This window comes from Xyrauchen texanus, chromosome 39 (genome assembly GCF_025860055.1).
Source record: "Xyrauchen texanus isolate HMW12.3.18 chromosome 39, RBS_HiC_50CHRs, whole genome shotgun sequence".
NCBI classification, from domain to species: Eukaryota; Metazoa; Chordata; class Actinopteri; order Cypriniformes; family Catostomidae; genus Xyrauchen; species Xyrauchen texanus.
Window position 1 is genome coordinate 26632959 of NC_068314.1, and position 17458 is coordinate 26650416.

Genomic DNA, 17458 nt, shown 5'->3' on the forward strand with positions numbered 1-17458 from the left:
ATATAGCACCACTTGTCTGATACCCTCAAGGACGAATTGGTCTCCAGACAAGGGATAAACAACCTTGAGTCCCTCATTGACCTCTTCATATGCCTGGATATCAGGATACGGGAAAGACAAAAGAAATGCATCACATTGAGCCTGAGTCTTTCAAATAATCACCCAGTATCAACTCTGAGGCTATTTCAAAGTCCACCTAACTCTGATAATCAATGTATGGCCCAAGAGGAACCTATTCAGCTAGGATACGCCCCATTGTCCTAGGAAGAACAAAAAAGATGCTGTCAGCTCTGTCTCTGCCTCCACTGTGGAGCAGCTGGACATCAGCTATCAACCTGTCCTGTGCACCCTTCCAGAGAAGATCATCCATCAGACTTCCGGGTGAGAATTTCAGCCTTACTCAATGTTTCTCACAAACAATTCTAGGTGCCGGTGCACCTCTCTCCCAATGCTAGTGGACCTGGGAGCTGCTGGCAACTTCCTGGATGAAAAACTGGTATAAAAACTGGAGAGTTGAATGCACCCCATCAAACCAATCATTATCCACTTCATGGACAGTCAACCGTTGGTTAAAGGGACCATAAGTCACCAAACTGCCAATCTTACTCTGCAAGCACTACATTATGAAGAATTACAACTGCTCCTTATCAAGTCACATTAAGATCCTCTGGTTTTTATACACCCTTGGCTTCAGCTACATGACCCTGTAATCTCCTGGCGACAAGGTGAGCTTATGTCTTGGGGTTCCCACTGTCTCATATCATGCTTGTCTTTGCCATGTCAATCTACTTCAGTGGAAAGCCCTTCTCTAAGCACCCTGGATAATATTCATGTGGAGTGCAACTGGTTCCTGGATGTTTTCAACAAGTCAAAGGCAGCTGCACTGTGCAGTCGAATGTGTCTGAAATCCCTGATCAGTACATTGAAGCTCTAATCTTGGCATTATCTGACAATCCAAGTCACCTGCTCTTTCAAGTTTTTTTCTTTGTAGGAAAGAAGGATGTGTTGCTAAGACCCTTTACAGTCAAATTCCATTTCCCACTTCGATTGATCCTTACTGCTCTTGAACAACTTTGTTCAGCAACCTTATTTACAAAACTAGACCTCAGATGCGCCTACAAACTTGTCTGAAAAAGTGAAGGGGATGAATGGAAAACTGAATTCATCACCACCAGTGGGCTCTTTGAATACACTGTGATGCTGTATGGTCTTTCCAATACCCCTGCAGTGTTCCAGTCTTTCATGACTTAAATCTTCCAAGACATGATTATTACATTTTATTGTGTACATTGATTTGCTCATTTTCTCTTCCAACCTGACAGATCACATCCAACATGTACCAAGAGTGTATAGCATGTCTTTATAAAGATGCCTTTCTGTCTTTGTGTGATTCCTGGATGCGGCCGTTATCTCTCCATCTCCGACGGTCACAGGCGCTGCCTCACATGTCTGGGCAGTGATCACACTGAGGCAGCATTTGTGGATGGTTCATGTTCTCATTGCAAGAATTTGACCATGGCAATGTTGCAGTTGCGGTTTTCCTTCTTCCGAAGCGGGAAAGCCACTCTAGCCACCTCCCGTGCTGCGCCTTCAATCCACATGTATGAGGCCAGCCCGGCTGGTGCTGGAGGGCGATTTGGGGAGTTCAATGGGCGCGGTTTTGCCGGGTAATTCTCCACGGACCTCCCGTTTCCCAGCATGCTCATTTGCTCCTGTCCTGTTCAGAAATGAGACCAACTAGCCACATGGATAAGGAGGATGCGATGCACCTGTACCCGCAAAACGCTGCCACACGGCGGGGACATCCGACGCTCCCCTCCAGAGCCTGTAGGACTACGTCATCTCTGCCGACGACTGGCATGCCATGGCCCTCCTGCAGGTACACAAGGCCAAGGCACTAAAAGAACTGCACGTGGGTACTCTTGATCCAGATGTGCTGCAGGAGCTGCGTTAGACAACCAAACTCACCCTCCGGGCGATGTAGGTCATGGCGCGAGCAGGTCTAGGTAGAAAGTGAAAGCCAGAATAATCTTCACCTTTGCTGAAGCTCTCTTTGAGATTCAAAGATGCGTACATGGGCTAGATGCAAGCTCCAAGGAAGGTAAGATTATCAGTGAAAACTAACTTAAATTCCAGTCTGTACCTCACACATATCGCACGGTTTCAGAAGACCTGAAATATGGTGCACCAGTTGTATGTTTTTTGGTATGGCACAACAGAAAATATTCTTAATATTTTATGTTCCACAAATAAAATAACAGTAAAGCATAGGAGTTTGAAACGACATAAGGGTGACTAAATGAAGATCTTAAATTAAGTCTTTCATTGTGGTTGAACTTCTAAAATTATAAAATCATGAGAACTTAGATCTACCACTATGTATTATTCATCCACCCTCACACACATAGCAGCCAAGCAGGGAGAGAGAGGAAAGGAGATGTGTCAGATAAAGCAATCATCACAAATGTATCAGTGATAGGGGAACGAGCTGAACACACAACATACATCACATGGATTTATTGGCCTCCTCTTCAGGGAATATCTTGTCTCAGATACTGTCACTTGATCAAAGCATGGTATACAGCAGGTTGTCAATATTACTCAGGATTTTCTCTGTGGTTTGTGTTTAGCAAGGCTTGTCTGCATACTCAAATTCAGAATTCTCCTGTACTCTTTCTAACTAATGCCATGTACAGGTGACATTTTCAATATGCAACTCCCTGCAAATTAATGACTAATATGCTGCAAATGGACCAACATGGTTTTGTCATTTGTAATATCTGATGGTGCAACATGTTGTAATGAAATATTCAAAGGAATAGCTGTACATATTAAATGTAAAAGGAAACACTGAAATATTCTGTCAGTGCAATAATGAATGTCAAAGCCATCTCTGATTCAATTATTTCATCAAGAAATTGTTTGGGAGTGATGATCAAATCTATTTCTGTCAAATCAAATAAAAAAGAGGGTCGTAACAAGGAGAAAAAGTGATGATGCATTTGCATTTGTTTCATGTCCTCACACAAATTCTCATTTCTAAAGCGTGGGTAATGACATGTAGTATTCTGAAGAGTTTATAGTAACAAAAATGTGAATTAAAAAATGTCCAAAAAAGTAATACGAAGTAACAAAAAGTGTTTTGTGTAACTCATAAAGAATTGAGGATTTCAACATGTCTGGAACGCTGTATTTACAAATCTAAGCATCCAGGAACTATTGGTTTTCTAACTGAATATGCAACATTCTGATCAGGAGTCAGATGTTCTACCAATGTACCACATGATCTGGCCCTAACCGATATCTTAAATAGGAACAAGTACCTCCAGAGTGAAAGACAGAACAACGTCAGACTTGGAGAGTTGATTCTCATCTTCCTGGCCCATGTCTATGATGGAAGTGTTGTGGCCTCTCTTGAGCTTCTGCAGTTTGAACTCTCCTCCTTTAGATACTGGCATGCTCTCCAGGTTGGCCATCAGAAGGTTCACTGATGACTTCAGCTCCTCAATGTACATGGCCTCCATGTCCCTGGATACAAACTTGGGAAACTTGCCAGCCTTTTCAGAAAGTGAAAGACAGAAAAAGACAAGAGTCAATTTTAAAGGCCAACCAGCAAATAGAAACAAACAAAACAGAATGTAACTTTTTGGATTTGATACAGTGGTGTTTTAGAAATAAACAAAAAACAATAACAAACAACTTTTTCGCAAAAAAATGTGGGTATAGTGTGACAAAACATTGATTTATTTACCAGTATGTCAAATTGAAGATCAATGAGTTGAGGCAATGAGCATACACACCGAGAATGTAGTATGAGGCGTTGGGAACTCCAATTCAAATTATTCATCCAAATCACCAACAATTCAAATAAAGAATTCAACGGACCCATGCACAAGTCACTATGTGGCATCTTACATATTTTTCAGACTGATCTTACAGTGAAATCAGAAAGGGTAGGTTGACTTTTCTGTTTACCAGAATTTGAAACACTGCCCCCGGTGGCCAAATCTGAAAGTGTGGTATGACTTAATGTGCACATGTGTGCTCAATTTCCTGGAAGCAATCTCCACATAGAGGCACCAAAGCAAGTTTTAAAGCAAGTTGTACTTATCTGTACAAGCTGTAATACAGAGAAGATGAATGCATATTTACACCCCAAACCCGTATCCCAAAACAAAATATTACCATCAGTGGAGTAAAAATGTAATGTTAAATGAAAAAATGCAACCTCCAAATCACTCTCGTAATTAATTACTTACAGGATCAAAGAGATTTACCAATTCAAACCTGGGTCTCCCACACTTGTGACACAATGTGGATCTGGTCACACCACAAGGGAAGGTACTAGGGTACCGGAACTCTTGGATCGTTTTGGTATTTTGTTTTATATGCAAAATAAATAATGCATTTATTGTAAAATAAATTAAGAAAATAAAGATATTTAAAAATGTTTTGCACATTAATAGACATTTTGTTAGTAGATTATGGTTTACCTAACTACTACTTGCACAGCTTTAGTTTAATTACTTAAAATTTTGAACATCTTTTAGTTTCAGAAGCTACACAAATTGTTTAAAAGCATTGTGTTCTGGATCTTAGGATACTCTATAAGCCTAAAAATGAGGGCTTTACCAAAAGTGGTTTCATATAGCCCCATGTCTAATTGATTGAGATGGAGGCTAACACTTACTCTTGTGAACTGATCAGCCATTTGGAGTCGTCCATCTAGCTCTCTTCTGATCTGGGCAGCCTGTTCATCAGGATTATCCAGCTGTAAGACATAAACATTTTACTGCATGACATTCAAATAGTTTCTACAAGATCAGCTGAGAAAACCAATATCTGACCTTCACCATTACAATAAAAAGCAGAAACATTTCTCATTTCAACAGAAAAGGTCAGCTTCTACCAATACTCAAAAATGTTTATTAAATGTCCATGAAAGAGAGATATAGAGCAGATATATACAAATCTTTTATATCAAAAGTCAATTGTGAAAAAGAAAGTGTTTTATAAATGCATCCATTGCCTCCAGTAGATCGGCAATTCTGAAAAAACAATGTCATGAATATTAATTCAGCCCTGGTTGGCCAAATTCTGTCCATACATTGCAATTTAGTCATCATTAATATGAGAAATTAGTGTTGAATGTGCTGGAATTAATTTGTAGAGTGTTTTATCCTTATACAACTAAAATATAAAACCAACATTAAAACCACATCTAAGTCATTTTCAAAGCTTAATGCCTACATGATGCTTACTGTAAGCCTACATTTCAGATATACGCAGCTCTGTCCATTAGAAAGCCTTCTTTAGCTATGTCTAACAGGCCTGATATTAGATTAGAGACCAAAGTCCATTAGCCATTTGTCATCATGTTATTGTGAGTGCTGCTCAGGTACTGTTAAAATCTGAAGCTTGAACTTATCATGACACAAATATAAAACAAGATTATTGTATGCTAAGTATAGGTCTGCACTATTAAACACAACATAAAAAATGGCAAAATTTGCATGTATAGAGTTGTGTATACATTTATGGACAAGGTTCACGACGATTACAAGGCTTTTTCAATTTATCACGAGTCTTGCTTCTTTCTCTTTTTTTCATTAATATTTATCACATTCAATGGTCTGTTTTTTAAGACTCTCATGCAAATGTCTTCTTCACATTACGTTTTTTGCTGTCTTATTCCAAGCTAGCAATGCTTAAACTATACTAACTAACACTAACCTCTCCTAGCCAGAAAAAAATCATCATCTCATGCTAAGAATAGGACAGACCACAGTTCATTGTTCTTTAATTTTTGTAATACCATCAATCATGGCCCTGTCTGGGAGGAACCAAGATGATCAGCTGGGGAGGTTAGCTAGATGATTAGCTAGAGCACTGTTGCTAAAATCAGATAGTATGTCACTTTTCATGCAACAAAACAATGGCTTAGCCAGAGACAAGGCTCTGGGAAAAAAGGGTGTGCAAGAACTGCCACATAATAAAGTGACGTGTACCATTAACATCTATTAGATAACTGTCTTTTTAGCTCTAGATTCTTCTTTGTCCTGTTATATTACAATATCATAAACAATCTAATGTCAGCTTTATCAATAGAGAAGAAAAGCCTGTTCATGTATATAATGCTTAATTTTTACCACACTCAAAGGGTTGCTAACTCTCATGCATTTGGCTTTCAGGCTCTAACAAGAAGACAATGTAATTCAATGTAAAAAAAAAAAAAAAAAAAGCATAGCAAAACATTTTGCATGTAGGATTTTTCCATTAGAGTCAGACTTTAATTTCCATGCCTAAAAAGTTTGTCAAAATAAATGCTCAATTTAAATAATAATAAATAAAAAAACTGACAGAAATATATCACTACTGTATAGTTAAGTAATATTATCTGTAATAATAATAATAATAATAATAATAATAATAATAAATCAATAATAATTGTATTATAATTAAGCAATAATTAAGCAATATCTCACAGTTAGATATTGCTTATCAGTTAGCTTATTTAGCTGATATGGATGCATAAATTATAAATAATGCTGCAAAATCTGAACTCTGTAGCATAAACATAAAACAATAATAATAAAAAAATTATTTGGGTGTGTAATTTGACATTTTGGGTGGCATTTTCACACACTGACACATGCTATTCCACTGCTACAAACTTATACATTTATGCTTTAATCTCAAGAACAACAACACCAAAGGACATCTCTTTAAATATCTTGTATCTACGTATATGTTCCATAATGAAGGGTTCTGATGAGTTCAGAGCCTGATGAGGGAAGAACTTGCCAGTCAGCTGCTTGCTTGGGTGGAGAGCCATCTGGACAGGCTGTGGCCATAGTTTCCCTTCCTGGCCCCAACAGGGCTAAATTCAGTATTCAACAAGCTACAAACACCTACACCCTTGCATGAGGTTTCCTACATACAAGTGAGTGCCCAAAAACAAATGCATTTACAACATACAAATTTCTCAAATACAGATTAATGAGCGCACATACTTGTGAAAACATACACGATTATATGAGAAACACATGCCAATACATATCACACATGCATTCATTCTTATAAAAGTTCTCTCCCACAAATACTGTTACGAATGCAGACGAGGGCAGACGAGGAGTGGGGATCTAACTGCGGGTTCTTTATTAGTCAATGTGAAAGTCAACAAACAGCAACAAAAGAAACATCCATGAGGGGAAACAATGAAACAAAAACACGGAGACATCCAAGATGAACACAGGCTGGAGAAACATCCACGAAGGGCAAGGAAAACATACAAGCATCTACATACATCAACATTCACCGATCGACAAGGAATGGAGAAACAGCAGGGTTTAAATACACAGGAGATATGATGATAACAAACGACAATCAGGTGAGAACAATGAAACAGGGCTGGCAGTGATGAGGGCCGGGAATTGTGGGAATTGACAAGTGAAACACGGGGCAGACAACAGGGGATCGTGACAAATACAGTATATGTACAAACACACACACACACACACACACACACACACACACACACACACACACACAGACAAATGCAAGACATTTGGAAATAATAGGACTTCTAAGATATAACATTGGATTATTCAGCTAAGCAAGGTCACAGATAAGTAAAAAAAATGCAAATTTTTTAGGTAAAAGGTAAAGACAGATATATATTTTTTTAGCTATTTGGGGTTTACCGCAGCAATAACCGGTGCATAAAAGAGACATACGTATTAGATGACATATAAAAGTCACATTTTATTTTGTGATTCTTTTGTAAAAATGTCAAATTGTGGAATTAGGGCAACATTATGATATTAATATTTCTACCACATTACCACTATCTAATGTTTTCAGACCTTATTTTGTGTACCATAAATGCAAAACTGATGGTATTCTTTAAAAAGTTCAGATTCTAAGCTTTCAAATGATTTCTCATATGCCTGACAAGTGGTGTACTCACTTCTGTTGCCAGCAGTTTAGACATTAATGGCTGTGTGTTGAGTTATTTTGAGGGGACAGCAAATGTACACTGTTATACAAGCTGTACACTCACTACTTTACATTGTAGCAAATTGTAATTTCTTCAGTGTTGTCACATGAAAACTTATAATCAAATATTTACAAAAATGTGAGGGCTTTGTGAGATACTGTATATATATATATATAAATATATTTCAAGGTTCAACAACTACCAGTGCTAGTATCGTTAAAGCAAATAAAACAATAAAACAATAAAGAAAAAATTGAAATAAAAAGAAAAAAAATCATAATTGAAAAAAGCTTATACTATTTTCCCTAAATGTCATTCTGAATCTGGCTACAAGCATACTGACAGTGATATTAGCTTGACTGAGACTGAGTAGCACATAATGTTCTCCAGCTGCTCTTGTAGACTGAGCTAGTAAATGCAAAAGATGAATCAGCATTCAGACTTTCTCACACATGTCTCATGTCTCAGCTGCCACTCTCATTGTGTTGACATCACTTTGACAAACCTGTGAAACTGCCTCTGTGCTCATTGAACTGCTCTGAGATGCTTTTGATTAAACTCTTTATTCTGCTTTGGCTTTGGGCCAGGTGGTCCTAAAAGTAAAACATTTTGTAAACAAGATACTGTTCTGAATGGCATTGTTGTAAACTATCAATTATTCTGTCTCAGCTTCCAACTACTGGGACACAATGAATACACTTTTTAGAGAGGCTATTGGGGGCTTGATAAAGTGGGTATTGCCAATCAAGTCCTTAGAAGAGGAATAAACAAATAGCCATGATATTTATAACTGTGACATGTTCATGCACTAGACAGGGAGCAAACTGAGCTGCCATTGCTTGATACTAATCAGATTTCATGTAAACAGGACGTGTGTAATTAAATTAATGTGCCTGATCTAAGCCAGCCAAGGCAGAGATTCCTATGTACTGTAGGATATTAGATGCTGAAGAATTGTGGCAATATGACTTGGATCTAGGAAAAACCCAACCTTTTAGTCCAGGAATTCCTCAAAAAGATTCTGCTTGACTAAAGCACCAAGAAATGAAGTGAAGCTCACATTTGGTCAATAAAACTAACAATAGAGACTTCTCCAGATAGCACGTGACTTCAGAACTTCATGCTTTGGAGGAAATACCCCCACATTTAATGGTTCTGGCCTGACACTGCTATTAAGACCATTGCTGCAAAGAAGGCCCTGGGTGCAGATGTCACAAGCAATAAAGGACCGAGTGAACCAGCTTTCCTTGAGAGATCCTCCTGAATTACAATTAACAAAACAACGCCAATTCTATGACTCTTTATTCTGGACGATAATTAGTCATGAGATCCTCATTATTCTGCAACAGCAGCTAAAAAGGAATCCATGAAAGTTGTACTTCGCTGAGTTAACCCTCTAAAATGTACAGAATGCATTTAAACCCTCAATGTACACAATACCTAGCTTTGCTAGATAATTCTCAAAATTACTCTATTACCTGTGATCACTGGTCAGCCTGATGTAACTTTTAAAATATGTGTAGTGATTTGTAATCACTTATAACTGACAAACCGATGATTATAATCTTTAATCTTGTATGATTCATCTCATTCTACTAAGAATGGTAACTATTCAACTTGACAATATACCCCGACAATCAGGTTTCTCATAACGTAATGTATTATACATGTTGTAAAACCAATGAATTAACCAGTATGATTTGTAACCAGCGATTTTCACGTTTAGTTACTTACATGTGTAATATTCATGAAAGCTTGTCACATTTAGTATGTAAATGCTTGCTTGTTTACGAAGAGAATGTTGATGGCAACGAATGTCATGTCTCTTGCACTGTTTTCAAGATATAAAAGTTCATGATTAAACATGCACTATTTTTGAGCGGGAGTTTGTAAGAATCTTCCACACAAAGGATTGTAAATCAACTTTGGAAATGGACAGATCAGTCGACCATGTGACTATGAAAAGCTACTTCTGATTGGCTCAGGACACCTTTGAATTTCAGTTCAAACTTTCCCACCAAAGGAAGAACTCGCTCTTCTGCCTCTTCTTCTCTTGGTCCTGTCTCTTGGTGTCCTCTCTTCGGCTCTCTTGCTTCTTCCAGATCCTCCGTGCCATGTGGAGTCCAAGGTAAACTTGGGACAAAGTCCCGAATAAGCCTCACACTCTCTGCTCTATGGTTCAGACACCCAACGGAAGTCGCAACAATAACTATCCACGATTATAACAGAGTCTAAGTCATCGACGGAACGAACATTCTACAAACGCCAAAAAACAAGCAACACAAGGAAACGCAACGTAAATCAAGGAAACACCATGACACACAAGACATCTCCCCATCTTGCCTTCATGCTTCATATGACTTTCTTTTTTCAGTGAAACACTAAAGGAGATGTTGAGCAGTTTGCTAGTCTCAGTCAACTTTCAAATGTATTGCATCATTTTTCTGTACAATGAAAGTGATTGGTGAATGAGACTGAAACTTTCCACGTGCTCCCTAGCGCCCCCTTGAGGCCCACAGAAAACCCCTGCTATAAGTAATTTCAGACATTTTGTGACTGACTTAGTCACTGAATTAGACAGCCCTCTTGCCCTCCAATGACATATCAGCCAACCTGATGACAAATGAAAGGCATAGAGGCAGAGAGACTGGCTGAAGCTGAAGTTTTAAAGGAATAGTTTACCCAAGGACTTAAATATTGATTTTTTTTCTCAACCACACTTTTCATATTGCTTCTGAAGATATGGATTTAACCACTGGAGTCATATGGATTAAACTTATGCTTCAAACCTCAAAATATTTGCTATATGCAAATATCACATAGTTCACTGATTTTGCTATTGACAGTCAGAAACATTATGTGGTATATTATTTGATTCCAACTGACTTTGAACATTATGTGTGTATTTCTCTGTAGCATTGTGCTAAAAAAAAAGAAAGAAAAGATATCTAGCATTAAAGTTCACCCCCTGCTAATTTTGAACGCCTCCATCATGCAGTGTTGTTTGTGCGTCATGCGCATCAGCTGCTCTCATGTCAGTGTTTAGTTTCAGTTTCTTCAGCGATCTGCATCAAATAAATGAAGAAAAAAATTCCTGTCTTTCACACAACATTCATCTGTGTTTTAATTTGTTGTTATTTATTGCGCGATGCAAGCCCTTTGCAAATACTCTGTAGCAGCTGTTATATTTTGTGTTTTCCCTATGCTGACGTAGCACTGTTTGGGCAGAGTAAAGTTTGCATATGTGTCGTGAACAGCCAGATACATTTACACTTGACTGAATTATGAATGGAATGCATCTCAAACAACCTCCTGAAGTGGTTAGATTGCCATCTGTCGTGAATGCGTTTTGGAAGGCATTTACACCAGGTATTTTCATGATCGGATAGCTATCCAATCACAGAAATCACATGCAGTGACCAAGTGTAAATGGGCACTTTATATAATCTGTAAACTGGAATTGATACTACAATCTCAAACTACTACAAAAATTTGTTCTCCACCAACTTCAGAGTTGATACGTTTCAATCAGGATTTAAGAAATCTCATTCTACTGAGACAGATCTCTTAAAAGTTTTAAATTATGTTTTTGTAACAAGTTTCCAGTGAGGAAGGGACGGAAACAGCAACAGGGTTCAGGTAAGGTTGTTTTTAATTCTCACACACTAATTCACACACTAATATAACACAATAGCTTCTTGGCCTTCGTGTCGGGCTCTCCCCTGGGCTCTGTTGCTGCTGCTTTTTATGCCACTCTCCTCAAGCTACTGCAATTAGAGACAGGTGTTAGACATAATTTAGCTCAGGTGTGAGCACCCTTACCGCTTTTCTCTCCCGGACGGGCGCTTGACCACGCCCCCGCTGCCACAGTTTTATTATCCACTGACTCCGGTGATTCTGTAGCGATAGTACTGTTAGATCTGAGTGCTGTTTTTGACACTGTGGATCATAATGTTCTTTTGTCTCGCCTAGAACAGGTTGTGGGCATAAAGGGTTCAGCCTTAAGTTGGTTTCAATCATACCTTACAAACAGGCATTTTTCAGTCAACATAGGCCAATTCCACTCTGAGTCTGTTCCTTTGACTTTTTTACATTTTATGCATTTGGCAGACGCTTTTATCCAAAGCGACTTACAATGCAATCATTACAGGGACAATCCCCTCCGGAACAACCTGGAGTTAAGTGCCTTGCTCAAGGGCACAATGGTGGTGGCCGTGGGGTTCGAACCTGTGACCTTCTGATTAACAGCCCTGTGCTTTAGCCACTACGCCACCACCACTCACAACTCACACTCTGACTTGCGGTGTCCCCCAAGGTTCTACTCTAGCTCCCATACTGTTCTCACTCTATATGCTACCACTTGGTTCTATTTTTAATAAACATGGCCTATCTTACCACTGTTATGCTGACAACACACAAATGTATCTTCCACTGATTCAAAAGAGCAGTTTAGACCCCTTGGTGGCTTGCCTTGTGGATGTTAGAGCATGGATGTCTTTACATTTTTAAAGTTTACATCTTCTAACACCAAGAGTTACACCTTATGTTAAGCCCTACGTAAAAAATCTGGGAGTCCCTTTGGACAGTGCACTAAAACTTGATAAGTTTAAGTTAATCAGGTTGTAAAAGCTAGTTTTTATCAATTAGAAAGTACGGCATTTCATTCCACTGTTATGCAGATGACAGTCAGATTTATGTACCCCTTAAAAAGAAAAATGATAACTCTGTTGGACAACTACTCAATTGTCTCGACGACATAAAGGCCTGGATGGCTCTGAACTTTTTAAATTTTAATGATTAAAAAACAGAAGTGATGGTTTTGGAGGCACCACTGGGACCCTGTAGATCTGGGCTCCTTGGCACCCTATATTAAATCTAACATTACAAATCTAGGAGTTAAAGTGGACCCTGAGCTTAAATTTGACAGTCACATCAAAGCTGTTGTCAAATCAAGCTTCTTTCATTTGAGGCAGCTGGCCAAAATAAAGCCAATTCTGTCAAGACAACATTTTGAAACTGCAATCCACGCCTTTGTAACTACACGGCTGGACTATTGTAATTCCCTATATGTGGGGGTTAGTGGGTCCTCCATCACCCGTCTCCAGATGGTACAAAATGCAGCAGCACGTCTTTTAACAGGCACACGTAAACATGAGCACATTTCCCTATTTTAGCTTCATTACATTGGCTGCCTATTCAATTTAGGATCCATTTTAAAATTCTGTTATTTGCTTTTAAATCTTTAAATGGTCTTGCCCCGCCATACCTCTCTGAGCTTCTACACTCTTATAAACCCGTCCGCGCTCTCAGGTCAGATGATCAGCTGCTCCTGACTGTGCCTAAAACTAAGCGTAAGCTCAGAGGCGACCGTGCCTTTGCTGTGTCTGCCCCTAGACTATGGAATGATCTGCCTTTGCATGTAAAGCAGGCCTCTTCTTTATCTGTTTTTAAAACCCTTCTTAAAACCCATCTTTTCTCTGTGGTTTTTAACACCTAGTAAGAGGTCGATTTTATTTACTCGATTTTATTTACTTGATTGTATTTGTTACTTTGTTTTTATTGTATGGTTATTAATTGTACATATGTTTATGTATATTTTTCTATATTTTTATGTACAGCACTTTGGTCAACTTTGGTTGTTGTAAAGTGCTTAACAAATAAAGTTGGTATGGTATGGTACATTGGTCAACGGTAGTTGCTTTTAATAGTGCTCTATAAATAATAAATTGATTGATTGATTGATTGATTGATTCTAATTATATTATTTTAATTACCATTCAATCCTTCACTGACAAAAAATGCCAAACAATACCATGGTAAAATTATCATTCAGTACCATGATATAAATCAAAGTACCATGATAGGTAATCAAATATTTTTTAGTAGCCTAAGTGTTGTTTCAATCCAACTGTGCCACAAATTAACAACACAGTTCTTCTCACCTGTGAATACAAATATAATGGACTTCTGTGCATTCAGAATGTTTAGAAGCACTTCTTTAAAACGTGGTAGTTAAATATTTACTGTGTTTGGTAAAGTTATTTCATCTGGGATGGAGGCAACTCAGTGGAGTGTAGATTAGTGTAGGTGTAGCGGTGGTTAGCGTCCAACACTGCATGGAGGTGTTAAAAATTAGCAGGGTGTGAACTTTAATGCTAGATATCTTTTGTTTTTTTAAGCACAATGTTACAGAGAAATCACACCCACAATAGTTCTGTAAAATGAAAGCAGATATACAATAATGTATGGAAAGACATCCAATAAATGTGTACACCAAAGTGTAAATACTGGACTATCTAAACATTTGTCTGTTTGTTTGAGCACCCCTTAACCAATGCCGAAGGTTTGGGGGTGGGATCTGTTTTCCGACAAATGGAAGACGGGGGAGTTTTCTAGAATCTGAATAGTTGCAGCCTCAACTTATTTTTTGCAGTTCCATTTGGTGATTCTAGACTTCTGAGACCCGTGCGTTACTGAATTTTTTTCATTTTCCTTTTTGATTTGTAACTAGTAGCACCAAATAAACAAGCAAAAAATAAATAATTAAATAAAATAAATTCTAGAGCAAATGGTTTTCCTAAAACTTAATGTCCATAAGTGGACAGTGGGACCAAGTTGTGAAATTGTAAATAATACCAAGCTATACAAAGTCTGTTTTTCATCAGATTATGTTTCCAGGAGTGTTAGTAATTCATGTTTTTGAGACATTACAGATATGATGGTCCAAACATCCTCTGCAGCCTAAAACTGAACTTTGGTCAGACTTTAGGAGACAATGCACTTAGCTGCATAGAAATCTATAGGATGTCCCCTTGTTCCCTTGCTCCCTATATAGTGAATGCCTTAACCTTGTGTGCTGTCTGTCTGCAACAGTTTGAAATGCACCTTTTTATTCTAGGTCCATATAAAACTTTTGAAAGCACCATTTATTTTTATTCTAACTCCATATAAAGCTTCTGAAAGCACCTTTTTTCAGATTTTGGATAATCCCATCGATACTCAATGTGAAAATGCACAGTAAATCTAGGAACGCATTTACTAATGTTAATGAACAGAACCTTATTGTGAAGTGTTATCAAAATGAAATATAACAAATTTATATTAAATTAAGCTAAATGACTCACAGATGTGTTGAAGTTGAAAGCTATTTAAAATAACTAACATGTCTTTTCAACTATTGAGTGATCCTACTATTAATGTCCCAAAATCCATATATTTCGCACGCTGGCGAGTTTTAAAATGTTTTAAAGGTTTAAATTTAAGCTTTTAAAGCAGCATATCAAACAAAACTAGGAACACCACGCTTTACATCCAAATAGGTTTCCATTAAAAAACTTTAAAAAGTTTATTTCCAGAGACACTTTTGTTGGTGGTGTGCCTGTATAAGTGCTTCATTGAAATCGACGCCATGCTGCTGGCACGTGACTAGTTGCTCCAGAAGTTTAACCCTTAAATGACAGTCTAGAGTGTTGTAAACAGCATTCAGTCACTTTAGATTCATTTAAATTATGCACTGCATACAACAAAGCCAAAACACGACATCCACGCACGAGGCTAAATGTGCAGAAATTACACACTTCACCTATAGTCACTAACTACGTACACCACCCAGCCACTAGGCAGTTTGGATGCTCAGCTAAATTTGATTAGTTCTGACATGACATACCTAAGAATCTAAAAGGAAAAAGCAGAAATCTAAAATCTGGCTGAATTCATACGGCAATTTCAACCCACTTTTTTGAGAAGATTGTCTAAGCTGAGAAAAGGACACTTGAGATCTCTCATGACCGAGTATATTATTCCAGCTATAATAAAACAAAAACACTGGTCTGAATCCTCAGGGCTTGGCTACTGATCAATAGAAAGGAGATGGCTAATAAGACATGATCTATACTTGTACTGAGCAAGAAGGAGGGCAAATGGAACTTCACTAGCTTAATTCTACTATGATGAAAGAGTGGAAAATGGCTGACAAGCTCTTATCAAAAATGCATGTGATGAATCCGTGCATGAAGACAATTATAGAAGCATGGGACAGTAAAAATGGAAGAAGGCTATGGGAAAGAAATCACATTAAACACACAGGTGCACACAGACACAAGTCCTAATCCTGGAATATAGCACCAGCAAATTGATTTTCACAAGCATTAGCTTCCATTACTCTGTTTTCTTTAGTTTTTATTAGATAAGTTTTGTCTGTTTTCTTTTTACTTTATGTCTATCTATTTTTCTTTTCTAATATATATTCTTCTGGAATAATACAGATTCCATATTTGGAACATAAGACAATGTTTTAGGCTTTTTTTCTTCTTCTGTCTCCCTCTTTGTATTGCACTTACTTGCTTTTTGTCATAAAAGATTAATTATCCAATATTTAAATTTCAGTTTACCTCAACCAAATAAAAAATACAAAAGTACAGAAGGAATAGCTTGGCTGCTGTGAACATCTTTTCAAAAGCTTGCTTGTGACTAGTTCATATAACAGCCTTTGTAATAAAAGGCCACATATCCAAAGCATAAAACAAGTTTAGCGTCTGGAACAAGAAAACCAATTGTGAGATATAGCTTAGCTACATTCATATTGATACACCAGAAAAAATGTTTATGGATTTACAGTAGAGGGTGGCAAAAAAAAAAGAAATACAGTATATAATGAGCTTTTGGAAGGCAGTTAGAAACTATGTGGAAACCATTTACAAGAAACCAATAGAAATATTGGAGTCATGTTTATGTCTATAATCAATAACAATATGATACAGATGTTCTTGTGTTTATTTCATATAATAATTTACATGAAAAAACAAATCACCCTTTTCCAAGATCAGAACTTATGAAAAACAATTGCACAGTGGTTGAAAGCTTGTCACCCATAGAGCAAATTCTGTTGGGGGCTTTGGTAAAGCAAATCCACATGTAATCCCTGTTGACTGTGCAGCTTACCTGTCACTTTTTAATATTATAAGTATTTACTGTCGCTGTTCTATGGCGACTGTCCAACTCAATCCCATTACTCTGGGCAGAGATTTCAGCTGGTGAGAGATGGTGCAAGAGCAGATAACAGAGAGGAGGAGAGGGACTCTGAACAATCTCTTTCTATCTCCTTAGTTAATTACACTTTACCACTGCAATCAGCACAGGAGTGGCAGCTCATTCAGAGACAGATAGAGAGACGACAAAAAAGAACAGACAAACGTGTCTTTATGCAGATAAGTGTGAATGCACAGACATGGGTGGGAGAAACCAGATGGATGAACACATGGACACACACACACAAGCACCGTTACAGAACAGGGTCCCATTAACTAATTCACTAGATCTGTAAATAATTTCTCTTTATGAGCTATGGGAGCCACAAGACTTCTTGGTCCAATTAATGAAATCATTATACACTCACACGAAGCCTGCCTGGGGCCAACGCGTACTTGCAGGTTGATATAGACAACCTAAAGTGACAGAGTG

At 37.8% G+C, this 17458-nt stretch overlaps 1 pseudogene; it reads right to left on the reverse strand.

Moving 5' to 3' along the window:
• The window catches only part of LOC127632371 (calcium-dependent secretion activator 1-like), a 160082-nt pseudogene that overhangs the window by 100968 nt on the left and 41656 nt on the right, over positions 1-17458 (reverse strand).